The sequence below is a fragment of the Notothenia rossii genome (genome assembly GCF_949606895.1).
Source record: "Notothenia rossii genome assembly, chromosome: 11".
Classification (NCBI taxonomy): domain Eukaryota; kingdom Metazoa; phylum Chordata; class Actinopteri; order Perciformes; family Nototheniidae; genus Notothenia; species Notothenia rossii.
The window spans coordinates 56023100-56032662 of record NC_136910.1 but is presented as its reverse complement, the minus strand read 5'-3'; positions in this window follow the sequence as shown (position 1 = coordinate 56032662).

Genomic DNA, 9563 nt, shown 5'->3' with positions numbered 1-9563 from the left:
TTGTTGTTTGTATGTTGTCTCTCCTGAACGTCTCTTGTTTGGTTTTTTTGTATTTTTGATGGCACCTTAAAAAAGGAGTAGCTCTACTCATCTCATTGTACCTGTATAATGACAACAAAGGATTCTATTATATTCTAACCCTGCACACACACACACACACACACACACACACACACACACACACACACACACACACACACACACACACACACACACACACACACACACACACACACACACACACACACTAACCCTGCACACACGCTGACTCGGAGGCGTACAAATCAAGTGAAATGCAGATTTCGAAACCAAAATCTGCATTAAGCAAGATATTTGTTTCAATGCAAACAATCCCAGAGTTTCTTAACCCAAGCTAGGTTTTAGGCTGTTTCGCAGAAACAAAGATAACATTACAATCCCTAACAATAAAATAACACAGACCCTTCAGCTTACATTTGATTTCAAGGTTCAAGGTTCAAGGTTCAAGGCTTTGGTCATACGAACCAATAAACTATTTGGGAATGAATTCATATTGAATGTTAGGATTGATATCTGGTAGCTTTTGTACTTTCATATACTTGTCCATAAACCTAGATGGACGGCTGTTCTCCCATTTAGGTAAGGTAAGTTTAACACATAATGAGAAGACAACAGAAAGGAACACAATAAATAAACACAATGGATTAACAGGTTCATAAAAGCCAGGCATAAATGAGAATAGTTTAAAAACAACATTGAAAATACAGTAGGTGCTAAAACAAGTTAAAAGACTTCTGGGTTGGCAGTTAAAAAAGTAATGTTTTAAAAGATTTAAAGAACTCAGAGTTGGTGAAGACCTCAACTTTTCGGGAAGTTTGTTCCATTTTTGGGGTGCTTTACATTTAAAGTTAGCATTATTTATGTTCCTTATTCAACAGCTGGTCATTCCTGGAGCCTACACAAACAAGTGTGCAACCCAACACCTCTTCCCCCCCCACTGCCTCCAACTGCACTACACTGCCCAGTTCCCCTCAAATCTCCTGATAGTCACAATATCACTAATATCCCTAATTGCCTCATTAAATTGACACACAAGCCAGGACTAATACTGAGGCACGGACCCTAATTAGACACCTAAACATGAAGCCAAGGGCGTTTTATTGAGGGCACTTTGGGAATGTTTTAATGAGGACATGGTGCTGAGAATAGTTTGAGAGTCAGATGTTGACGCAGGAGCTGCACCCGGTGGCCAGCGCGCGTGTGTGCACACACACACACACACACACACACACACACACACACACACACACACACACACACACACACACACACACACACACACACACACACACACACACACTAGCTAACAGTTGTTTTTAATCTCTACAAATGGAGTCATTCATTTGGAGTCTTGTTTGTTTCCACCAGAGAGAGTTACCACTCTCTCCTTTAGCTCTGCTTTTGGTCACCAACCCCTACATATCCGTCTCTTTAGCTGCTAAATGTTTCACTATGTTCACCAGATGTATATTTGTGTCAGCCTGCTTTCTGCTTCTGTAGTGTACCTTGGGTTTTCAAAGCTTTTTATCTGAAAACAGCTGCCTGCTGCGGCCAAAAAAACAATGAGAGCAGTGAGAGTGAACCAATGAACGGTAAAGTCGCAGCTGGGAAAAAAACAATGAGCTGAAACTCGCTGGGACTAGCAGAGCTTCGGATCATCTTATAACGCTCAATCAACGACAGCAGCTTTGCCTTGTGGTATAAAGATGTTTTGTTCACTGTTGCTCCAGTGGCGTCCCCAGTGCTATTTAAAATGGTTCTGCGCTGTGAGGAGATTCTGCCCAGCGCCCTGCCAGAGCCTTTCTGACAGAAAAATATGCTAAATAAAGCATTTGGTCAACTCTGTGATACCAATAAAGGCAGCCCCAGTTGATTGAAGAACGCGATGTTTTATGAAAGCGTGTGTTGTGTGATTTCACTGTGGCGCTTCCTGCCCTGCACAAGTGTTCCACTTATCCCTGATGTGACTAATGATGGAGACAGAGAGCTAAAGGGCAAGTGATAAGAAGATATCTCTGCCAGACAAAGGTCACTATTTCCATTTCCCTCTTTAACACTGACCACCTCTGTGTTTATCTGCTCCACTGTCAGCAGCCTCTCACAGACACAGCACAGGTCTCAGCTCAGGATACTTCAGAGACATGTGGAGGCACAAAGAGCCCATTCACCGGCGCAAAACAGGAAACTGCGTTTCCTCCTGGAAGAGCCCAGTTCTGCAACTCATTCAGGGCTTGGAGATGAGGTACTGAGCCTTGTTTTTCTCACTCTGAACATCACTTTGGGTAGTTATAGTTGCCAGCTTAGTGAACACAGAAATGTTTATTACACACCAATGATAGATAGATGATTTATGATAGATATGTATAGTATGGGTCCCCAGCACATAGAAACTGACGGATGCTTGCATATGTTTGGCTATTTGCACAATTGGCATAAGTTGTGTGGTTAATAAGCATACCCCCCTGATGCTCAGAGCTCCAAGTCCTGGCAGCGCGGGTAACTGAGCTAACAGCTAACTGAGCTAACGGCTAACTGAGCTAATGGCTAACTGAGCTAATGGCTAACTGAGCTAATGGCTAACTGAGCTAACGGCTAACTAGCTGACAGCACATGGCAGCTATAGTGTTAGCTTAGCACAACACAGTCTCACGGCATTTTGTGTTATAGTCACGAAATTAATCTATTGATTCGTGTTCACCAACACGATTTCGCCATTTTTTTCGTGTCACACAGAACGATTTTAAAATCAATGTAAATAATAACAAATTAGAAGGAAAAACAGATAGGCCTACAAAAAAATACAGATTTCAGTATTCTGACACAGAACGATTTTAGAAGCAATGTATTTCTATTGGCAGTATGTTTCGTGCCTGCACCAAATAATAACAAATTACAAGGAAAAAAAGATGACAACAAATACAGATTTCAGTATTCTGAGGCTCTGAGCCCCATCTCTTTTCCTCAAGGATGGCAAAAAAACTCCGACATTATAGGCTACAATTTAAAATAAAAGGGATAGGGTTAGGCTTAGGGTAAGATATTGTGTACGAAAATGTTTTTATGAACCACACAGCTTCTGGTATTCCAAGACCCGACAGGACAAAAAGAAACATACTACCAATAGAAATACATTGCTTTTAAAATCGTTCTGTGTGACACGAAAAAAATTGTGTTGGTGAACACGAATCAATAGATTAAATTAATTTCGTGACTGTAACACAAAATGCCGTGAGACTGGGTTGGTTAGCAGCAGTTAGCGTTACTTTAGCAACAAGTTAAGCTTTCTGTCCACCAGGAAACTCCAAAAAGAGTTGAGGCAGAGCGGCTGAATTCAGAGAGAAATCCACACAACATTTCTCCATAAAACACATCCAATTTATTAAAATAATCTCTAAAGTGCTGTAAAGCCTCACACACCTCTCCCCTAAGAAGCGTTCTGTCCCTGGTGCAAGTCAGTCTAATATCAACGTGATGATAATGCTGTTATTTTAATGATAGTTACACAAAGTAATTTAAATTCTACAAAGTTATAATTTGGTGACGATGTATGAGCTGTATTTTATTAAGGTGACATTTCAGCCCCAAACGTTTTACTTACAAAGGCATTAAGGTACAGATATAATGAAGATGTATTAAGTTTGCTGATGTCCCAGACAGGAGCATGACAACTTTCTTCTTAATATATTTTGTGAAATGGTTAACATTTTAACCACAAACTAAATGTGTTAATCTTCAAGCCGGAGTCTGTTAATCCAATGACAGATTACCTAATGTGACCATAAAAAGCAATAACACACCAGAATAAGGCCGCCATCTGTTGACTAAATAAACCTATTCATTGGGTGTGAGGTAATGCAGTTTAATTTGATGTAATGGGATAGTCATCTAAAGGAAATTGCTTGTGAGCATCAAAAGCCGCACTGAAGCATTATGAGCAGAAGCAGCTGGCTGACCAGATGAGTTTTCAGCTCAGGAGGAACGTTCACTTTCTGCCACATTTCCTGTCCGATAAGTAAGGTGTGGAATATTATTCACGCATGTAAAATACAAAGGTCAGACTTATGCACACATATGCCCTTATGTTTTCCTAATCAGACAATACACTCATGTACTGCACAGAGTTGAGTTAACCTCGAGTTGACAATCCACATGGTCATTTTAGGAAAGTGGGTTAATAAAACTGCCAAGTGCCCCTTATTAAAACGGCCCTAAACAACTTTATTACGTGTATGAAAATACTCTTACTCTTCTAACTCATTATGCCCTGTGCTATGACTCCCTTCACTCCACTGTCTGTGTTCTCTGTTGTTTAAGAAATCTAATTCATTTTTTACTTAATCATTTTTGATAAACTATTCCATGGTTCCTTTTAGGACGTCTCTGTTGGGCAGGACACAGCCATGTTGTTCATCATCATCAGAGGACTGAATAAAAACGAAAGGACGAACTTTCAGACGAGCTCAGGTCAAAGCAGCTGGAATTATATCCAGATGGTATCACAACCCTAAACACTGCATGTTGTGAATACTCCCTACATAGTTACAGATGAACTTGTGGGCCAACATTCTGCATCAACTTTTAGTTTCTTTGTTTGTTTGTTGATGTGAACTGATCCATTAGACCCCCCAGTGACACCCCGCTTCACATTTAAGGTGATAGCTAAAGAGAACCTTTCCTTACCCAGCAGTGACGGACATTAACCAAAGATAAGAAGTTTTCAACAAAGTAAATGTTGTTAAACTGAAATAAACGTTTTTTTTGTTTTGGTGTCCTTGAGTCTTCTCCCAGGGGGGGGAAACATTGTGCACGCTGACTGTTAAAACGAATCCTCAGATCCCGGCTGAAGCTCTGAAATATGGGCATTAAAAGGGCAGTTGTCCTGTTGGCAGGCCCAGCCGGACACCAAGAGGGCGCTCTGTATCGACTCGGCTGATAAAAATCTGCATTGACATTTCCTTCTCCTTTCTATCTGCAAGAGCCCAGCACTGACATTACAGCTCAGCATTTCAAAGGCCCAGTCAAATTGCTCTTTTTGATATTCAGTCAGGCCAGCCTCTGGGGACCCAGGGCTCTATGAATGCTGTAAAAGAAAAGATGACAAGGCGTATCTAAGACCTAGACCCGTCTCAACAAAGCAGGCAGGAAGGTGACCCAGGACCTCTGTGAACTTTATGAACCCAATAATGGCATGTGTCCAAGTCCAAATATATATACTTGTCAAGGCGTTAAAGACTTCATGTTGAGGCATAAAGGTTTTTGTTTGATGTGTGTGTTTGGAGAGAAGTAAATGTCGGGATTCAGAAAGAGGGGATTAATAAGATAAGATAAGATAAGATGGTACTTTATTGATCTCAATTTGGGAAATTGTTTTTGTTGCAGCAGCTTAGAAGACAAGGCATTTTACAATAAAACAAAAATAAACAAGAATAGAAAGAAAAGAAAATAGAAAATATAAAATACATGTAGATATTATATATACAAATATATATACATAAATATATGACATATGGAATTTAAAATGTAAAATATTGAACAGATTATATATGTGTAAAATGTACAATGTGGTTTTATTCCAAGAGAAACTATGGAGCAGAGAGTTCTCTTCCAGCCAGAGGTGATTTATTGTACAGATACATGTGATGTGTTTACCCAAAGATGGATGAAGTCTAAGCGCCCGGACCAAGACACATAGGCCCCGCCCCGCCCCGTCTTATAGAAGCATCATCCTCTTCGTACGCTGCTTTTGTTTTTGAGGAGTGAACACAATATTTTTTCAAGCTCACCAAATCATAAAGAAATGTTCTTCATATCTAACTCTCCTCACACACACACACACGCACACGCCCGCCCGCCCGCGCACGCACGCACACACACACACACACACACACACACACACACACACACACACACAATGAGTTCCCCCAAATGATGTTAAGTGCTAATGGGTGACAGTGATAGCCGTGTGTTAGCTTGTTGAAAAGTGTCCCATGTAAAACAACAATTTGTTTCAGGAGAGCAGAAACAGGATCAGGTCTTCTCACTTTAGTTTGAGCCCTCAGAAACATCCGACTCTTTACGGGACCCCTTGACATCCTGGACCCTAGGCATGTTCCTGGTTGGTCAGCTTGCTAATCATCCCAGATGTTGGAACATATTTAATGCAGGGCACATAATAACCTACAGTCTGACTTCACAGTGACTCCCGCTGAGCTCAGGCTCCATGCTGCTCTCTGCTGGTCAACTCCACAGCTGACCTGAGCTCAGCATCAAACTGCTGCTGCTTCACATGTTGACTGTAACATGATATTCGGTCTGTTTTCACTCAAGCGATACTGTGTATTTTTTGGTTTTGTCCTTCTTAGATTAATTTACTACATATGGTATTTCTGCAGGGATGTGTTGTAGGTTTACTTAAAGCCTGTAACTATAATTTCCAATCTTCTTACCCCAAACATTTACTGATTTTTAGTGAATGTAGATAAACAGTGGACCTTTCTTTATAGATTCCTTCTAAAAATTATTTCCTGTTGGTGCCCAGTCTGTACATTAATACTATTAAATACTGCACTTATTAATGTTGTGATGTAAAAAATACTGAGTGTTCCAAAAATGTGAGGTCTGAACATTATTGTCTTTATTTGTGGAGTATGAATCAGACATAGTGATAGGTCAAAACTGATGGAGAAAAGTGCAAAGGCTCACAGCTGTACAGTAAAGTTTGCTGCCTAACCCTAACCCTACTCTACTGGGTTGGGTCACATGACAATATGAGTCACATGAAAACACAGTTTTCAGGCTTCCAACAAACTTAAAGGGGACCTATCATGCAAAATGCACTTTTGTACGTCTTTTCTACATGAATATGTGTCCCCGGTGTTCCAGGGAACTCACCAAGTGTCAGAAAACACAACCCTCTCTATTTTCCTCCATACCCAAATCTCTGAAAAAGGGGCTGCAACGGATCTGATACAGACTGATCCAGATTTGAACACTTCTATGATGTCACAGAAGTGGTGCTACGGCTATTGGTCCAACTCCACCAATCAGGAGGAGACAGCCACGGACATTGCCGTTGGAAAGCGCTGGAGACGCTGTAGTACATATGCCAGGCCTGTAGATGGTGCTGTTCTCACAGAATCAGCCCATGCAAAGACAGTGTTACATTGAGCGAAATGAGGAATGGCTAAAATGCATGATCTGTTTGGTATTTTGAAAAATAAAAAGTATAAATATGCCTTATATAGGTATGGTCCTAAACTTTATTATTAAAATATAGCATGATAGGTCCACTTTAAACAAAAACAGAGAGCTGGTTTCTTTTTGTTTCTGTTGTGAATTTTTCCCGGAACACTTAGCACCGTATGAAAGTAAATTTTATAACGTGTCAGTTTACTTAGTTTAAATATAAACTCAGTCCCCTGATGTGTTCAGGGTTATCCTGGCTGGTAATGGTGACTAGGCTACATTAGAAACAGAAAACAGAGTTTGGATTACAGGGTATCATTTAAGTTGCATGAAGGAAATCTACGATCCAGATTTGTTGGTGTTGTGTTTTTTTAGCTTAAAGGTGGGGTAGGTAATTTTGGAGAAACCAGCTCGAGTGCGCTAGAATTTGAAAATACACAGCCGGAAAAAATCTGCCCCTTCCTTCAGACTTCCTTACAGAGCCCCTCCTCCAACAAGGCTGACAGGCAGGTAGGCCATCCAGTTACTTTAGCCGGGCTGGCTCAGATGATTGGTCGTGCTTTTTACAGCGCTACGGCTTCCACAGATGATATTTTTTAATGGATTTTTTGTTAAGAGCATTCCATGGAATATTAAAAAAAAGTGTATCTCGAGCCGGTTTCTCAAACTTACCTACCCCACATCAGACTCAAATAGACCCAGGATATCTCAGCCTCCAATGCATCCGCTCCCACTTTAAATTGGTGACTTGTGAGTAATAAATTAATAATATAAAAAATAATATATATTTGTTTATATATCATTTATTAAAAACAAGTTTACAAAGTGCCCGCAGACAGAGACTGATACAGCAAGAGAAACATTGAAAAAATTACGAAAATATGAATCATAAATAAATGAATTAGAAAAAAAACACCTGTAATTAAAAGGGGAATGGGAAATGTGCAAGGAAACATTTTTTAATGGCATTCCAGGAAAAAACGAGGCACTCTTGCGTAAGGCCAACGCAAGAGTATCTAGAAATGATTTAATCGTGGCAATGCTCCTGATTTGACTGATAGTGGCTGTGTGGTGTGGCGTGTGTGTGTGTGTGTGTGTGTGTGTGTGTGTGTGTGTGTGTGTGTGTGTGTGTGTGTGTGTGTGTGTGTGTGTGTGTGTGTGTGTGTGTGTGTGTGTGTGTGTGTGTGTGTGTGTGTGTGTGTGTGTATGTTCTGCGGAACCTGTGACACTTCCACACTTCCTGCTTTGGGTCCAAGTACCATCACTTCAGTGTCATCGCGAGGTATTAAGGACTCCAGTCCGTGCTCCACAACAGCATAATGAAGTGAGTCCTCACTCTGGAATCCATAAAACCAACATTATGATAAGCTGGGGGTCCAGGGTGTCCAGGTGCACCACATGTCCTGCCCCTCCTCGGCTGTCACACATGAAGGAGAGATTAAAGTGCATCATCTGTAGAGACAGTGTGTGTTATAGCAGGATTCCTCGGAGCACCGCAGGACTCTGACAGCTCCTGTGTGTTCACGTTGATTGATGAGCCCTACTCCAAATGTTTTTTCAGCCAAATCAGTGGGAGTTTAAGTGCCTCGTGCATGCTAATACCAAACACAACATTAGCTGAGCCGTCCCAGTGCTAACTCTCTGCTGACATCATCACTCATCTCTCCGCATGACTCCGGCACTCAGAGGGGTGGAGATGGGAGGCAGACACCATTACTGATAATATACACATGGTGCTCAAGCTGTATGGAAACGGTGATTTGATCTGTTTTGGGGCAGCGGCTCTGGACCTTAACATGTTGGGTTTCATCTCTTAGACCCAGGGTTGGGAGGGTTACTTTAAAAACATGTAATCTAATCTGAGTATCAACATATTAAAGTCATGTGCTGTTACTTATGCATCACCTCAATATAAATTGCAAAGCAAATAGATTTAGAAGAGAAATAAAAAACAATGAGATGATTGATCATTTAGACAAATCAGATTTCCAGAGAGCTGAGACCCCCTGTTTCCCCAATAACAGATTGATCAGACGTTTGTTTTGCATGAAAAACGGCTAATAACCCTCCAAACAACTTGTCCTAACGTTTCAGAAGCTAGTAATGGTCCTAAACATGATGATTTCCCTTGTTTTTCTTCCCGTACATCTGAAGACACTGATCCAGCTGTAGTGTACAAACTCTACAACAGCTCCTGTTCAATTCAGTCTCATTTCCATCGGCAGAAATCCATCCAGCGACTCAGGATAAGCCGCTGGGAATCTAGTATATCTGCCATTAGCTCCCCACAGCTCTGTGAGTCGCTGTGGTGGTAAACTGAATATGAAATCCGCCTTAGG